General features: G+C 32.9%; 1 pseudogene; it reads right to left on the reverse strand.

Annotated features, from left to right (window-relative positions):
- Positions 1-501: 501 nt before the first annotated feature.
- Positions 502-620, reverse strand: LOC118602417 (annotated as a pseudogene).
- Between the last annotated feature and the right edge of the window lie 18,020 nt (positions 621-18,640).

An 18,640-nucleotide genomic window follows, 5' to 3' on the forward strand; every position in this document is an offset into this window, starting at 1 on the left:
TATATATACATAGTGTGTGTGTGTGTGTATATATATATGTATATATATATATTCACATACTTTTTTTTCTTTAAAAGAGAAAATAAGAAGGGTTATGTTTGGACAGGGCGTTATAAACCTTATACATGATAGTGATGTTGAAAATGTTTTTCCCTTACAACTTCTACTGAAATGGCAAGATTTTCCTGAAACAACACTTGGTGTTTGTTTTTAAAACAAACCCATGGGTTTACTTTGTAAAAATTTATGAATTTTTTTTATTCGTCTCACATCCTTTTCAGAGTTGCTCCATGCCAAAGAAAATATGATTAGGGGAGCTCAGGAAGCGTTTTGGTCAGCAATAAGACACAATAGATATATCTTGTTGGGGATTCAAAAAGCAGAATGGGGATATTTTCACATATGCTCTTGGGTGGCGGTGGGGGAGCAAGTTATAATTCTTAAACTCTTGTCAAATTATAACTCAGTAACTCAGAGTTGTTGTTGTTGTTTTTTTTTTAACACCTACGACACCTGGTATTCCTAGGTGGTCTCCCGTCCAAGTACTAACCAGGCCCAACCCTGCTTAGCTTCCAAGATCAGATGAGATGGGATACATTCAGGGTGGCATGGTTATAGAAAATAACTTAGACTTTAAAAAAATAGTTCCAGATTCTGATTGATAACAGTAGCTTAAATTTAGCAGCAAAGCTTCTATAAAAAAAAAAAAAAAAACCCTAATAAACTAAGTCCTAAAAATTTTATAAAACCCAGTGGCAATACTAAAGCTGGTATTGACAAAACACTTAAATAGATCTATTCCTTGTATGTTCACTTTTGTGGTTTAGAGTTTAAGATGTAGTTTACTCTGGAAATTCTTCTCTCCTTGCCTTAAGTATTGACAGAGTTTGAAATAAAATATGTCTATAATGAAACCAATAGAATAGATTTCTATTGAAATCTGCCCCATTCCCAGATTGCAGAAGGCATGCGGATTTAGAATTTGCTTTGATGTTAATTGAAATGCTGCATTTTGCAGAAGTACATGGGCATAAAATGGACGAGGTTAAGAAAAGAGAGTGTTAGTTTCAAGAATGGGTATTTTACCTTCGAGAGTTTTCATGTGCACAAAAGGCATAGAATAAATGTCTTCTCCAAAATATATTCAAAACCATTTAAGTCACATAGATTCGTGCTTTCCACTTTCTCTTTGGAAACCTAAGAACTAGGAGCTCTGAATTTTCCCATGTGTCCAACATGGATATAAACAGAGAACCAAATCCAAGTTGCATTCTATAGGTGTCTATTTCAACAGCTCAGTTGATATTAACCAGTCAATTTTAATAACTGAATGGAACACAGTAAAAAGGGCAGTGAATGGAAAAGTGGAAGTGATTAGATTGAAAAGTCGCTATTGCATTTTGCAGATATTGTTGTCTCTTGAAACTGAATTTATAAGAAAAGGTAGATATTATTTGCAAATTTTTTGTGGTTTTACAAGAAAATAAAAATTGATGATGTTGGCTATATCAAGTAAAGAACACTAAGAATACCTCCCTGTGTGTATGTGTATTTGTAAAGTTCACACCTTCACTGGAATGTCTGGATGGCCTCACCAATGCCTGGCAAGTTTTGAAAGAATGTTGACTGACATGCTTTACCTTGGCTTTGATTGTGCCAAAGTTCAACTTTGGTCTTGGTAATTGGCAACAAATAGCTCATCAGCCTTGGGTTTAGCTTTTGTATTTGTGATACCAAACAGTGAATGCCTAATACAGTGTCATTTTTTCATACTCAAATAATATGTTATTAACAATCATTATACACATAGGTTATCATCACATTCAATCAACTTTAGGAACACAGACAGATATATCATTTGAATTTATTTTTGACATCTGACTATACATTATAGATGAATGTAAGTTGGAAATACAAAATCCCCTTAAATGTTTTCTATGTTCAAAATCCATTAATCGGTTGAAATATATAGATATTTTAAAGTTAAAACACTTTACTAATTAATTATAATAAAAATTCATATTTGTAGAGTGAGCAAGAACTTTAAGTAATTGAAGTAAGGAAATAGCATTTATAGCATTAAACTGCTTTAAAAATATTTTGATTTTTAATTTTTTATTTACAATTACGATATCAGTTAGGACATGTATCTTTCAAGAAAATGTCTTACTTGCTTATTTCGCATCTTGTAAAAATGTATTATGAACAAAATGTCCAATATATTTGGTTCTCATTAATTAAACCTCAAAACAGTAGACACTAAACAAATGATTTAAGAAGATAGTTCCTTCTAGTTCTGAATTGATGGAGGCTAATTAATCAAGAGTTTGTCAAAACTCTTTATATTGCTTTATATTACTGCTCAGCATTTGCAGCAATGAAGATAAAGAATTTGCCTAAGATGTGGATCTTAGCTACAAATTTCCACAAGAAAACATAAGGGAAAAGGTCATCCAGAATTATATTCTGCTTTGTGAATATTATTGGTAATGTTATTAAAATTATTATGTTTATACCTTATATATGAGACATACAGAAGTGACTAGGTTTTCTTGCCTTTTAAAAAAAAAAAATTTTACAGCAGAATGAAATAGTGAAGAATTCTGCGCTTCTACCTTACTCATTGGTTAGAAATTACTGTGTTTTAGATAGCTGACATTATGCGAAGTCTTATTGAAGATATATTTTCAGAATGAAAAAGCTTTCTAGAAAGTATTGTGAAGTTTTCATGAACAATATAATAAGCATGGAGATTTTTTTTGTGTTCACACTCATCAGTTGTGCATTTAGAATAATTATAACATACCATAACTGGCCTTAAGTCAAAGAAGCTACATGACATAGAGCAGATGTTCAAATACTTTTTCAAAAACTATTTTAGATTCAGTTTACACATTTAGAAGAATGCTACTTGAAAAAAGAAAAGTTTAAAAATGTACCTGTGGTTAACATTATTGATAGAGCAAGATGTAACCAACGGTTGTGACTACAGGGTACAATGGCTGGAATTGGCTTATGATGTAACAAAGCTGTATGCCATTTCTTCCATGTTACTTGTCATAGGATCCACTTACCATCGTTTCTGGGACTAATACTAGATTTGGTGTGTAGGCAAGAAAAGCTGAGCTATAGAGAGAAATTCTGAGATTGTGCTGTTATCTTGAAATCTAATTTCACTGTTCCATTGCCAAGATTTAAGGGAAGAATATTTTTGAGGGATCTCATGAAGCTTCATGTTCACTTAAAAATATTAGAAATAAAAATATAAATGAGGGCTATACTTTTGGGGGGAAGATTTCTTTTATAACAGCTTTATTGAAATACAATTCATATGTCATGCCATTCACTAATTTTTAAAGTGTATACTTCGATGGCTTTTATTATCACACAGAGTTGTGTAATAATCACCACAGTCAACTTTCTAACATTTTCATTATTCCAACAAGATTTCACCCCTTAGCTGTCTACCCTCAAACCTTCATCCTTGACCCTAGCCCCCAGCCACCACTAATCTACTCTTTGTTTCCATAGATTTGCCTATTCTGAACATTTCGTGTAAGTGGAATCATTCAATAAGTGGCCTTTTATAACCGAATTCCTTTATTTTGCATACTGTTTTCGAGGTTTCTGTGTTGTAGCATGAAATTGATACTTTATTCCTTTTTACTGACAATTGTGTAGTTATACTACATTTTCTATTGTATAAATATACCATATACTGTTTATTCATTATCATTTGTTGGACATTCAGGTTGTTTCCATACTTTGGCGATTATACATAATGCTGCCATGAACAATTGCTTATAAGCTTTTGGGTGAACACATGTTTTCAATTTTTTAAAAAATATATAGTTGTAAGTTGAATTGCTGGTCATATGGTAAGTCCATGTTTAATATTTTGAGAAGTTGCTAAAATGTTCTCTGAAGTGGCTGAACAATTTTGCATTCCCACCAACAATGTATAAGAGTTCCAATTTCTCCACATTTTCACCACACTCACTATTTTATGTCTTTTTAAATTTTAGCTATCCTAATGGGTCTGAAGTATTATCTCATTGTAGTTTTTATTTGCATTTCAATAGTGACAAATGACATTGAACATCTCTTGATGTGATTATTGGGTATTTGTATACTTTTTAGGAGAAGGAATTCTATTCCTTCTATAATTGTTAGCATTCTACTGTAAGGTAGAGATTTCTCTTCCATTCTTGTTTTTCAATGGGCTAAAATAAATTATCATTATTTATTTTGATATTAAATTTTTTCCAATTTAATCAGTGTGGCACCTTCAGGTCTACTCCTCTGTGTTTTCAAATATTCCTATCAACCTTTGAGTAAGCTCTCTTACTTTCTGCCATGAGAAAATGTTCTAGATTAATTTTATATTTTTCTTACCCAAGCCCTGGAATAAGCCATTTTCCCAAAACACTATTTTCTTAAAATTGTGGAATGAATTTAGAAACCACACTCTGGGAACCAGGTGTGTATTTGTTATTTCTTGGGCACCACTGCTTTTAGGATTCCTAGAGGACAGTTAGAAAATGTGTGTATGTGTACACAAACTCACATATATGCATATCTTTATATCAGTATTGGTAAATAAAGACCGTAAGTTTACCGTGATACCTTAAATTTACTCTAGCCTTTCTCTCCTTTCAGATTTGTACTTTATTTTGTCCAACAGTAAAAATATAACTCTTATTATTCTGAATGTTTATTTATTTGTTCAATTCTTTTGTCTGACGAATTCTGCAATTCTGTGAGCTGTTTCCTTGGTGTCGGCCTTATAAAATATGCCAGTTATGCTGGCTAAATTCCTTTCCAGCTCAATAGCCACTGACTCATGCCTCTGAGTAGCTGAGTTCCCACAAGAAAGAAGGAAAAGAGCTAGCCAGAATATTTTGAAGAAGTATTTCTCTCACAGATTCATAAAAAGAATTATTTTGGCATTGATCAAGTGAAAAAATGAGTACTGTGAATCCTGAAAGAGTAGAGATTATCTCCTGCTTCTCAGTAAATGTCTCTGCAGAAAGAGCAAGATAAACAAATCCTAAAGAGAAATGGCTACATAATGATTCTAGTAAGAAGAAATGAGACAGTCTTTTGAAGTGACTGGGTCCCAGTCAAAGCATGGAAGCCAAAGAGAGTTGATGATCTAATATAGTCATGTGGTTAGAAATAAGAGATGTCTGTGAAGAGTAATGATTGATGACTTGAGAGTGTTCCCTCCCACAATGCCTTGGCATTCAATGAAGATCCTGGAACCATGGAATGGCCTTGGAGATGGGAGAAAGCTGAGTGACTTAAGGGAAAGGGGCTCGGAATCAGAAATAAAACTGAGTTACAGAAAATAAGGTACTATTTCTTGAACACTCAAATTTGTGGATTGAGACTCATAACTACCACATATGGAAATTATATAACCCCACAAATATAAATTAAAGGAATTGAATATTAATATATAATTTAAAATGCCCTTAAAGATCATATGACTAGATTTTTTTTTACAGTAAACTATAGAGTTAATGAAATCATTACTTGTCATAGCCTAGGGGAAACTGGAAGATTAATTTAATTTAATTAATTTATTTTTAATTAATTAATTAATTTTTAATTCTTTAATGTCACCACATATTTAACTCCTTTTACTCACCTACCTCCCCCTAAGATTTTTTTTTACCTCAAATTTTATGACAAATTTAAGAAATTCCATTAATATAAAAAATTTTAATGATAGATTTTCTTTTCTGTAATGACCTCTATATTCACAAATCTTTCTTTGCCTTTTGTAAGTCATAATCCTAAACTGAGTTCCCAGCTCACCTTGATAAATGCTCATATTATGCATATCTCTTCTGCATCTTTTAACATTAGGAACTGACATTGGACTATAGAATCTATTTTTTGTCAAACAAGCTTTCCATTTACTTTGCTTGTCATAGTGGGTTGTCTTGGACTTCTTTTTTGCTGACTCTGCCTATTCCTTCTTGTTCTGCATAATATATACAAAACAGGTCCCAGACATTTCAGCAGTTACCTAATTTGAATCACAAAACAATATGAAAAACTATGTTTATGTCCTATTGCTTTGACCTAACCTCACATATTGGTTCCCTGCTTCTAAGTAGTCACCTGTTTCTATAACCTCTTTTTCTTTGCTCATGTAATGCCCTCAGCAGTTCTGAAGTTTTGATCATCAAGGCCTAAACTTTCCTCTAAGGTCCTTTTTAAACCATATTTTCTGACAGAACATTCCAGATTATTTTCATGTGAATTAAGTTTTTTCTTTCTTAGTCCTATCATTGCAATTTGTATTACATGTAAGCATTTAACTCCCTCTTTGACTTGATTATAATTACTTGGGTAAACGCAAATATGAGAAGGCAAATTTCAAAGCTTCAGAGAAAAAGTAGGTATAGTTTCATGACATAAGATTTGGAAAGGAAGACTGATTTTGTGTACTTTCACAAATGGCTTTGATTGTTCAAAAAGGACCTAAAGAAATAAACATAATAGCACAAATTCAAGAATGTAGAACGGCGGTCAGCAAACTTTTTCTTTGAAGAGTCAGATAGTAAATAAGTAAATGTTTTTGCCTTTGCAGATCATACAGTCTCTGTTGTAACTACTAAATTCTACCATTGTAGTGTGAAAGCAGCTGTAGACGACACATGGATGAATGGGTGCAGCTGTGTTTCAATGAAACTTTTTCTCATATCTATACGAAACTTGTGGTGGGCAGGATTTGACTCATGTGCTTAGTTTCCTGACTGTTGGGCTAGAAGACCTTCCTAAAGAGGGTAAGAAAACTTCAGTTAACTTTGCCATAAGGGTGATTCTAATGTTGGTGTAACCAGTTTTAATTTTTCTTTGATATCTAGATCAATTTCTAATTTCCCACTAGATAATTCCACTATATGTTTTATAGGCACTACATATTCACCATACCTGAAACACAACTAATTTTCTTACTTAGGATAAGGGTCAGTCCTCATCTATTTATTTCAAAGATTTCATAATTTTACTACCAATTTAACTTCTAAGTCTATATGCTTTTTTATTTACTTACATTTAATGGGTACCTGAGTGTTCTTATTCTAACTATCTGTCAGTAATTGTTGAGAGAGAATTTCTCATGGGTCTCTCATTTCTGAACTTCTTGTAAGCGGAGGTATTCACAGTTTTTTTCAAGACTGTCTTTTGCAGGAGTCATGGATAGCAAATAACCTTGCAAGATAGAGAAAGTGTCTTTTCTCTAGAGCAGATGACAGGTTTCTCTATTGTCAAGTCTAATAAAGATAATGTGTTTGTCCTGGACAAAGGTTGAGCAGGCTTCCTTGCAGCCTGTTATAAAAAATTGGAGATTCCTACAGTTGGTATCTCAGCTGTGACTGAATCAAGTATGGGTAATTCATCCTGATATGAATTTCTTCTCCAGCTGTGAACCTGTGAAACCAGACAAGTCATGTGCTTACAAAATACAATAATGTGACAGCCTAAGGATAGACATTTTTATTCCAAAAGGGAGAAATTAGAAAGAAGGATGTTGTCATGTGTCCCCAACAAGTCAATAGCCTAGCAGGGCAAATTCCTTTAGATTTTAATGCTTGAGATAATCTGTTTTGGCTCAGTCCTCAGTCCTCCAGGCCCACTGATCTGGTGGCTTCATCTTCTGGGCCCATCTGGGTGGCAGTGTTGTGCCCTCAGCCCAGGGTGACAGTCCTGCTCCACTGAAACAGGAAAAGACAGCATCATCCTGTGGGCCTGTGCCCTTTGTACCTGTGGTAGCGGTTGCAACCCTGCTAACCTCTGTGTCACCTTCAGAGTCATTCTTCCATTGTCTTGAAGGGTAATGCTTTGCAGCCAAATAGCTCTATTGAACTGTCCCATGCCTTTGATATTTTGTTTAGAAACCTCCTCAGCTAAATATCCAATTTCATTGCTCACAAACTCTACTTTGCACAAAACACTAGAACATAAATCAATAAAGTTCTTTATAACAAGGATCACTTCCCATTCATGTCCAATAGTATGTTGCTCATTTCCATTTGAGGTTTCACCAGAAGCATCTTCTCTATTTCTACCAACAATTTGTTCAAAGCAATCTTGCCTTTTTCTAACATGCACCGCAAAACTCTTCCAGTCTTGAGCCTTTACTCCCAAGGTCACTAGTACATTTTTAGATATTTTTATCAGTAACACCTCATTTCTCCGTACCAGAATCTGTATTAGTTTTGCTAGGGCTGCCGTAACAAAATACCACAGTCTGGGTGACTTACACAACAGAAATTTATTGTCTCACAGTTCTGGATGATAGAAGTCCAAGGTCAGGTATCAACAGGTTTGGTTTTTCTGAGGCCTTTGTTCTTGGCTTGTGATGGCTATCTTTGGCTGTGTCCTCATGTGGTTTTTCCTGAATGTGCACACATCCTTGTTGTCTCCTTGTGTGTCCAAAATATTTCTCTTATAAAGACACCAGTCAGATCAGATTAGGGCCTACCCTAACAAAACTCATTTTAACTTAGTCTCCTCTTTAAAGACCCTATCTCCACATATCATCGCTTTCTAAAGTACTAGATGTTAGAGCTTCAACTAATTAATTATACCAGGTGCATCCCATACCACTTGGTTATTAACATTCAATGAAGACTTTCATTCTAAAAAACAAAGTTGTTGAGGCAATCTGTTATCACTACATAAAAGCATCAACTTCTGTAATTAATCACTTTTGTCGTTGAAAAGGGGAAAAAAAGCCCATGGTCTCATCAGGTGTAGTTTCATTTTTATCCCTGTTTTTGAATAATAACAGTGTTAATAATTATCCTTGAATATTAAAGACAATGATGTAGATAGTACTTGCATTCCTTAACTAAATTTTTTTTCTAGATTATTCTATAAATCATAAATTTTATTTTCTGATGTAAGACCTCAGACTACTTGAAAGCTATGTTGCTCGTTGCTTTGTAATTAGCAAAGAATAAAATTTATTTTCTTAATGTCTTTAAAATTTTCTTTCCTAACTTTACACATAAATTTATTTTCATTTTCCAATTTTGCTTCCTGCTATTAAGGTTTGCTAGAGAAATTAAACACATGTAGACTGTGTCCACTAGTAAGTTATTCTGTTTAATTTTAGTTAACCTCTTCGCACTTGCTCAGAATGCTTCTATTCATTAGGATTTACAAATTCTTATATTCCCTACATAACACATGTCTAGCTTCTCTAAGTACTTAACTTCTATTCTTCTGTCTTACCTTCATTATTTGAACAATAAGATTATCTAGTGGAATAACTCTACTTTATCTTTTTATTGAGATAATAAGAACTAATGTATGAGAATTCCTCTGCTCTACATCATGTCTCAGAAGTGTTCCATGTCTTCACCTCCTTCTCTCCACTTTTAAAAAATTCTTTAGAGGAAAATATATTAGATATATATTTTTTCTTGCCCTGATTTTTCTTTCTTTTACATATACAGTCATTAAAAAATATTTTTGGAACTTGTTCCTTCATTAATTCACTTTTTTTTTTTTTTTTTTTGCCTATAATGGTCAACCTTAGCCTTCTAGAAATTCCTTCCTATTTGGATGTGGTGTGATCACAATCAATCTCCGTATATCTATGTGTCTAATGTTTATCTATAGTGTGCGTATTTGTGATGCTAGTTCTTATAGTACAGTTTAATAAGAATATAGAAATATTTCATTCTGTTCAGATCAAACTTCCTAAAAAGCTCGTCTAATGCTTTGAATTCTTCCTTCTTTAATTCGAATCAAGACCTGGGAATAAAAACAATTAAATCCTAAACCCAAAATATGTTTTCTGGGAATAAAATCTGTGAAATGTCTTTCTGGTATGACTGAAAAAGATAATCTATCCTGCAAGTAACTGACTCCATGTGATTGAGGAGTTCCTGTATATCCATTTTCAGTCAAGATTACTTGGGAAAATTTGGAAATTGATTGTAACAGAAAATTAAACCTAAATTAGTTAACTACTGTCAGAAGGAGAACATATAAATAGAAGAGTAGTCATTAACTTGAATTCCAACAAAAGTAGAGCCCGAAGCACAAGGATTGTGCCACTATGTCTTTAAATCTATCTAGGAGGAAGAATTGCTAATTAGCATGTAGATGTTTTTCAGGATTCAGGCTGTTCCCAAACTTCACATTTTTTCTACAGCAGTTCAATTAATTCTGGGTTAAAGTACAATTTCTTAGTATGTAAAGCCTTGGCTTAATTTTGTTCCTGGCTACATGGTTATTTTCATCTCCTGTCACACCCGTATTACACATATATCCCAGACATAATAGATTGCAACTTGAATTTTTTTTGTAGTAAAGTAGTCCATATTAATTTTCTACATAATGTTGTTTCTGTTGAATAAATTTCTTATACTTTATTCCTAGTTAACACCCACTCACCCTTAACACTCTGCACAGATGACCCCTGCTGAGAAACTTCATTGGTCCAATTGTCTAAGTGCCTTCACTTGAGGTCTCGTGTTCTTGGTGCTTTCCTTTGACATCACACTTATCACGGTGAATTGTGTTATCTGTGACTGTTCTCTCATTTGACTGTGAGCTCTTTGAAGACATGGACAGTGTTTTATCTATCTTTGTGTTTCCAATGCTTACCATATGACTTGGCAAATAGGATTTAAGAACTTGATTTTTTAAAAAAAGTGAATAAAGATATCACTATAGGGAAGATGAGTACATCAGGTTATTATAATTTGGTATCGATAATTATTATCCAAAACAAGAAAAAGCTATAGGAGTTCATCACCACGAAACCAGTATTACATGAAATGTTAAAGGGACTTTTTTTAAGAAGAAAAAAATATTAATAAGAAAATGACAGTAACTACATATATGATAACAATTACTTTAAATGTAAATGGAATAAATGCTCCAATCGAAAGACACATGGAGAGTAAATAGATAAGAAAACAATACCCATACATATGCTGTTTATAGGAGACTCACTTCTGATTGAAAGACACACAGACTGAAAGTAAAGGGATGAAAAAAGATATTTCATGAAAATCGAAACAAACAAACAAAAAAGCTGAGGTAAGAGTACTAATAACAGACAAAATAGACTTTAAAACAAATGCTAGAACAAGAGACAAAGAAAGACCCAGTAATTCTACTTCTGAGTATTTATCCAAAGAAACCCAAAACATTAACTCAAAAAGATACATGCTTCTATATGTTCATTGCAGCATTATTTACAATTGCCAAGATGTGGAAGCAGCCTAAGTGTCCACTGATAAATGAATGGATAAAGAAGAAGTGATACATATATACAATGAAACATTACTCAGCTATAAAAAAGAATTAAATCTTGCCATCTGTGATGATATGAATGGACCTAGAAGGTATGCTAAGTGAAATAAGTCCTTCAGAGAAAGACAAATACCATATGATTTCATTCATATGTAGAATCTAAAAAACAAAATAAATAAACAAACAAAACAGAAATAAACTCATAGATTCAGAAAACAAATGATGGTTGCCAGATGTGGGGGAGAGTTGGGAGGATAAGTGAAGGGGGGAAGAGATTTAAAGGTACAAACTGGTAGTTATGAAATAGTCATGTAATCTAAAGTATAGGATAGAGATTATTGCCAATCATATTGTAATAACTGTATGGTGTCAGATGGATACTAGCTTTATTGGGGTGATCACTTTGTAAGTTATGTAAATGTCTAAACACTGTGCTATACCTCCGAAACCAACACAATATTCTATGTCGACTGTTGAAAAGTAAAAAAATTAAAAAATTAAAAAGCAATAAAGCACACATGCAACACTGTTAAAAACTCTGAAGTGGTACAAAGAACTAAATAACAGTATTTAAGAGGAATATAGAAAAAAATCATATAAACACACAATGAATTCGATATCACTTCTGTTTTATACACAAGTAATATCTTTTTACCCACGTTATTTCAAACTCTTAAAATCTGATAGGTTATATTACCAATGCTCTTTTCTTAATTTAATCTAAATGGAGGTGAATTGCTCAGAGATCCTTCTAATTTGGGTCGGGGGTCAATCAGCTTTAAAAGAGAATTGTGTAACAAATATTCAATATTTAATGAGCACATACCAGATGCTAAACACCTGGTTACTGCAGGGGCTACGAAGATCTTTATGATGCACTTCCTGCTCTAAAGTAGCTCATGGTCTAACTCAGGAAAGGCAATGAGACAATACATAGAGTGCGAAGAAATTGGTCCTGTAATTAGCATACCTACAAACTATGTTTTAGATTCAAAAAGAGCTTCTGTTTAAACTTCGTTTTCTCATGCAAGTATTGTTGGCTTATGTCTGTATTTGTAATGATTGTCATATCCTATTATACCATTAGAATAAGTGCTTATTAGAATAAATGTATTGGTTCTCTAGAATGAAAAAAAATCCATTAAATTAATCTAACATCATTTCTTTTTCTTTTCCTTTTTACCACCAAGCAAGTTTCTGACTACACGTTCCTTTTCCTTTTGTAATTTGCCTCATGATAGAAAATATTCTGTTGAGGACTTAAACCACTCTCACTCTTGGCACTTATATCTTTCATTGTACCCTAAATGTTGAATTGTGATATGCTGCATAGTTATGTTTTCCCTTTTAGATGTGTTTTCCACTTTTGATTCTTTGCCTCAAGTGATTGACTTAAGTGGAATACCTCAATGGATTCCTTTGTTCATTAGCTTATTGTCGTGTTTGGCCAATGGAAACCCCTAAAGTAGATAAGAGGGAGGGATAATTGAGGACTCAGAATATCATTCCTCCTTATGCCAGTGACTTGCTATGACCCTTAACCAAAAGTTAATAATTCTTTCCAGATGGTCATGTCTATAACACTAGCCACTTATGGATTCTGAACACAACTCCCTCTACCTTTTTTTTTTGTCCAGAGGTATTAACAGGCATGGGTTTCCCTTGGCCAAACACAAGAAACTAATGGACAAAGGAACCATTTGAAGCATGCATTGTCTCTTTGTGATTTCACTTTATTTAGTTCCCCACGCCAATATATCCTAGGTAGAGTGTACTTTACTGGGACCATATTGAGGATTAGATTTGCCATATTTTGTCTTGAGTATATCATAATTGGTTCAAGAAATAGCTTTGGGATAAGATCCTCAAAATGGAATTCTAGAATAGAATCACTTATAAATGCAAAGAACACAGGGATAATAACTCCTTGCTAAAGGCATGGAGCATGGGTAATCCATGGCATAGAGTGGCATTATAATTAATCAAATCAAGTCATTAGAGGAAGCACAGATGGAGGGAGATCAAGTGGCTGTGACATTTAGTAATTATAGGAACAATAATGATTATAAGATTGTTGGATTCCCTGGATTCAGTTTATAGACTTAGAGATGTACATATAGGAAAAGCAAAAATATCAGCTATGGACAGACAATTATGGATACCTGTGGAGATCCTGAAGGCTTGTTGGCAGTTTTGAAAAAATTCTTCATCTCAGGAATTTATAGGAAACATGAGACTGAAGACTAACAGGGTTTGATTGTAAACATTAATTAGATATTCCACCTTGCTAATTATCTTACACTAAGGACTGTGATGGGGGAAGGAATAGGACTTTTATGTATGAAATAGAGATATTTACATGTACTTATCTTGTTTTGCCTCAAGGCTGTGTCAAATCTGCTCTCCTTTGTGAAATAGTCTTGGGCACTGCTTCTCAAATTTTAATGAATATATACATAACCTGGAAATCCTATTAAAATACAGATTCAGATTCAGTGGTCTGGAGAATGAAGTGGATGTGGCCTGAAAAAATCATCTTAATCCTTCACATCTAAGACATTCTGCTAACTGAAAATGGTGCACAAGAAGTAACGAGCACCATAAATTTTCCAGTAAACTATATGTGTGCCAAGGAATAGAAGATAAATACTGAAAAAGTTCAGTGGTTTGCCAAATCAGTGAAATTTGTAGGGGTTCATGGTAAGATGGACCTTCTAAAATATGAGACGAATTATTCTACCTAACACAATGAAAGAGACACAAAGTTTGGTGGGCCTCTTTGGATTTCAGAGGCAATATATACATCATCATCCTTCTCTAACCCATTTAATTATGCAGACCTGAAAAGGTGCGAGTATTGATCAGGGTCTCGAATAACAAAGAGCACTGCAACACACATTGTACAAAACTCTTCCAAACTCAAATAAGAGAAATCACAGCTCGAACATCTGTTTAGGAGTGATGTGATGCCCTTTATATTCTTTCATAAACTATTTCCATTTGAAATCTTTCAGTTTGCTTGGACTCTGGTAGAGTAGATGCTTGACTTGGTAAAATCCTGCAATTATGTGAATTGAACTATCCAAGATGAACTTTATATATATCTGATAGAATCACTCATATAAAGAACACAGGGATAATAACCCCTTGCTGTGCATAAAATTAGATATGCACAGCAGCTTTACTTTATAAAATGGAGGTGGTACATAGCAAACTGAGGGCCAGCCAAGCTGCTCTGGGAGACACAATAAACACCAAAATGGATGACTCAGTTTTACTTGTATCAGTTTCACTGCTCTGTCACCATGGAGAAGAAAAACAGAATGAACTTAATTTACTGATAGATCTGACTGTTATGCCAACACTAGATAACAGTAGATAGCGGCTCTCGAGGTGACCTTCAAAGACACTGGCTATAGTGGATGTCATGGTGCAGTGTCCAGAGTCTATCCTCTAGGATGACATGCTCATTTCTCATGTGGCTGGGAGTCCTGGCAACCGCCAGTTCTCAACTGAGTCTTGTCCAAGACTTGCTCTTAGCTAAAGGAAGTCTACCCACCTAAAGTCATGCCTCCTTCCCGGGGGCAGCCCAATCCAAAAATTGGTCAAGCAGAGGTATTGAGGCCTCTGCCCCCATATCACAATACAGAACATCTCTGAAGAACCATCCCAGCTCCAAAATTGGCCATAGGATCAGCTAAAGTCTTTGTTGAGACCATATCACTGTTCAGTCTTCTCCTGCCCTATTCTGCTTCTTTGCTTCATAGCTGTTGGTCTTGAGCATGTCCAAATAAACTTCCTACAGATGAATCACTATCTCAGAGGCTGTTTTCAAGAGTACTGAATCTGTGACAGTAGGTATCAAGAGTGGTCTGAGCTGAGGTGCTGGCAGAGTGTAAAGGGAACATGGAATAAGTTGTGAAGTAAACAACTTTGTTTACTAACTCAGGCCTTTTTACTAGCCATAAAAGCAGAGTGTTGCAGTTATTTCAATGTTAAATTACTCCTCTATTTCCCTCTTTAAAGTTTTAAGTGAAGAATATGAGTAACAGATACTATTTCGGGTTTCAGATTGGAGTATGGCCAGATTACCACAATTATATGTCACCTGATAACATTTGCTTGTCTTCTGTGTAGGGAATAAAATTCCAAATGGTGAAGGATGAAAGCGTATTCTAAGGGGAGAAAGGATATACAGCACCAGGTAACTTTCTTCCTCACTTGATCTAGTCTCTTTCCTTCTCTGTTCTAATCTATGTGCTGAAAGGCTAATCTATTTAGATTATATCAATGAGTTCTCTTGCTCTTTGATTTGTGATTGGTTTTATACAATGAGAGTCCTACAAAAATTATAAGAGAAGAAAGAGAGGGAGTTGGGTTGTTTTTTTCCCTGGATTCATTTCTGTGGGTTCCTTTGAGCTTCCTGTTTCTTTCTACCAAAAACTTCTTCCTTCAAGGCAGCCCTAGGGCCTAAAACTGTTAAGCATTCTGCCTTGAGGTACTGTGTCATTTTCTTATATTGTATTCACTTTTGTAAGTAATTTTCTGTTAACCTTCCTTGAATAAATCCTAATTTAAATGTGTTTACTATTGGGATCCTTACTGACATACCTGGAGAATTATCACCCCCCACCCCACCCCGCCCCTCTTAAAAAAAAAGCATGTATAGGTAGTCAGTTGACTTTTATAGGCAAGGTCCATCTTCTAGTTTTTATCTATAATACAAATGTTTTCTTAAGTTTTTCAATCTGACTTAGTTCTCAATTCAGAATGGAAATAACATTTTTTAAGAGACACCAATGATCAAGCCTACCACTAACATTTTTAGAACCTTGGGGAGTAGTACAAATGCCATGAGTCTAAGTATTCAAAAGATATATATATATATATATATGTATATATATATATATGTATATATGTATATTATATATAGTGCTAACAAACTATTAAATAAAATATATTTTATTTTCTTATATTAACTAATATTTTTTCATAGCAACATAATAGATAAATGTTTGCTTACATTTTTAGTATTTTATAACCAAAAGCTGGCAAAATATCAAAGAACTATATTATTGTACATGCCTGGGTATTCTGTTGATGGGCAGTAATGTTTGAGAATAAAATTCGGATACTCATAATAATAAATTTTATATATATTTTATAAAATTAATTTTTCTCATCTCTGTAGGAAATTCACTAATTATGTTTTTATAATTAATATCCTCAAATAATTTATGTTCTATTAATAACAATATCAAAATAAATAACTTTTTCTGATCAATCTTATGTATTTGAATTTGGAGAAGCTTTATTCTTCTGAGTCAGTAGCTAATAGATTTGTCAACAAATTCTTAAAACTAAAATTTAGAAATAAACCATAAATTTTGCATATCATGATAAAACATTATGAGTCACAAATAATAACCTATTATATTGGATGATACTCAACATTCAATATCATCGTATAAATCTGTGTAATTTATATAGTGCAACTCACCATTTGAAAAAATAATATCTGGACTCATAGAGTATTTATTAAATTTTTCTTCCTTTAAACATTTTATTGCTGAGATATTATAGTCTAAAAAATACAAAGTTGACCCTATACCTTAATCTGTAAGGCCTAGAGATTAGTCTCTATTAATATTAATTTTGGGATTACCTGTATGAGTATTTTCTCTTGTATAGTCATGCAAGAATTCTCATGTTCTTATAATAATTGTTTATATTATATTGGAATACCACTTTTGTTATGGATTTCAAAGGCAATTTCTTTTGATATGTAAGAGCAGTCTCTTTAAAACTTTAAAAATGCATATTTTAATCATTTTAAATGTGAAATAGTCAAACTTCCATTTATTTTTATAACTTAAAAATATTAATAAATTTCAACAGTGAATATCAAATAATTTTGAATTACACAAATTAAACGTTATTATATTTTTCTCCAAAGACCAAAATTTTCTTTAGTTTGAGGCTCTTTGGTTGTTTTCCTTATTTTTTCAAGTGCATTTTTTATTTTGAATATTTTAAATAGTATATAGTCAGCATTCCTATCATGTTTCCGAGAATGTTTGTAAAATTTATGCCTTTTTTCAAGATATTACGTCTTTAGGCAGATGCAAAAAATATCACATTTAGTCTCTGAATTCTTTCAAAGTGTATCATCACTTCTTTGGATCCAGTTGAGGTCTCCTGATAACAAATTCAAACTATGTGCTACACATGGCGTGAGAATGTATCAGGATAACTGGCCAAAATTCTAGTTTGTAAACCACCTTCTTAATCAGTCATTCTAATGACATTACGAGAGTATTGTCCTCCATAATCTTTTTATCCAAGGCTTAAAAATGCCAGTTATTTTCTTTTTGAATCCTTCATTTAAGTCAAAATAGGTACTTTTTAAAACAGCAAGTGTAAAACAGTAAAACATTTGTTAATTTCAACCTCCCTCTTTTCTTCAAATGATGACAATTCAATATTATGCACAATAAATGTCATTTTCAGCTTGGGTTTTTTTTTTATTCTTGTGCAATCTAATTGAACTGATAAATATTATTTGCTTTTTAATTTGTGTAAAATTTCTTCACTCACTTTATTATTCATTAAATTAATCTGATTTTAATTTTTCCATTCTAAGTAGTAACAATATTCTTATTTTAAATATATCTTACATATTTGGCCATTTTAACATCAATTTTAAAATGATTTCTACTAAACCAGAACATTTCTATTATTTTCTATGATCACTGTGCTGTTTGTGCTTTGAAAACGTTATTATGATTGGCTAATTATTGACCAAATAATATATTCTTTGAGAACATTATATTTCATATCTGTGTTTATATTCAGTTAATAATATTGATCATTTACTAATTATTCAGTTCCTTTTATTTTGGTTCTAATAATTAAATGTGTGCTTTTTTTTCTGTATAAGGGAAGTTTCATTACATTTAATTGAGAATAATATATTGAGTAACAAATTTGGCCAAAGCTCATTTTAAAAATTGGTCATGACACATGTAACAGTCTGAAATATAATACTCAACTCCTGTATTTCCTTTCATTTGAAATAATTTTGGTGTATAATAAAATATTACAGTTTCTGCTTTGTTCATCTAGTGGAAAATCTCAAACTTTAATCTGACCCAGATTGTATTTAGCTGGAACCGTCTCATACTGTAAGAGAGATACAATAGCCATTTTCCAGACTCATAATCTAAGAAATGTAATAAAACTAGAGGTTTTATTTTTCTTTTCTCAATTTTTTGTTTAAATGAATTTAATTTTTGTTATCTTCTAAATAGCTAGCCAGAGTTGCATTTGTTGCAGCTCTGATATAAAA

This window comes from Rousettus aegyptiacus, unplaced genomic scaffold (genome assembly GCF_014176215.1).
Source record: "Rousettus aegyptiacus isolate mRouAeg1 unplaced genomic scaffold, mRouAeg1.p scaffold_m13_p_4, whole genome shotgun sequence".
Taxonomy (NCBI): domain Eukaryota; kingdom Metazoa; phylum Chordata; class Mammalia; order Chiroptera; family Pteropodidae; genus Rousettus; species Rousettus aegyptiacus.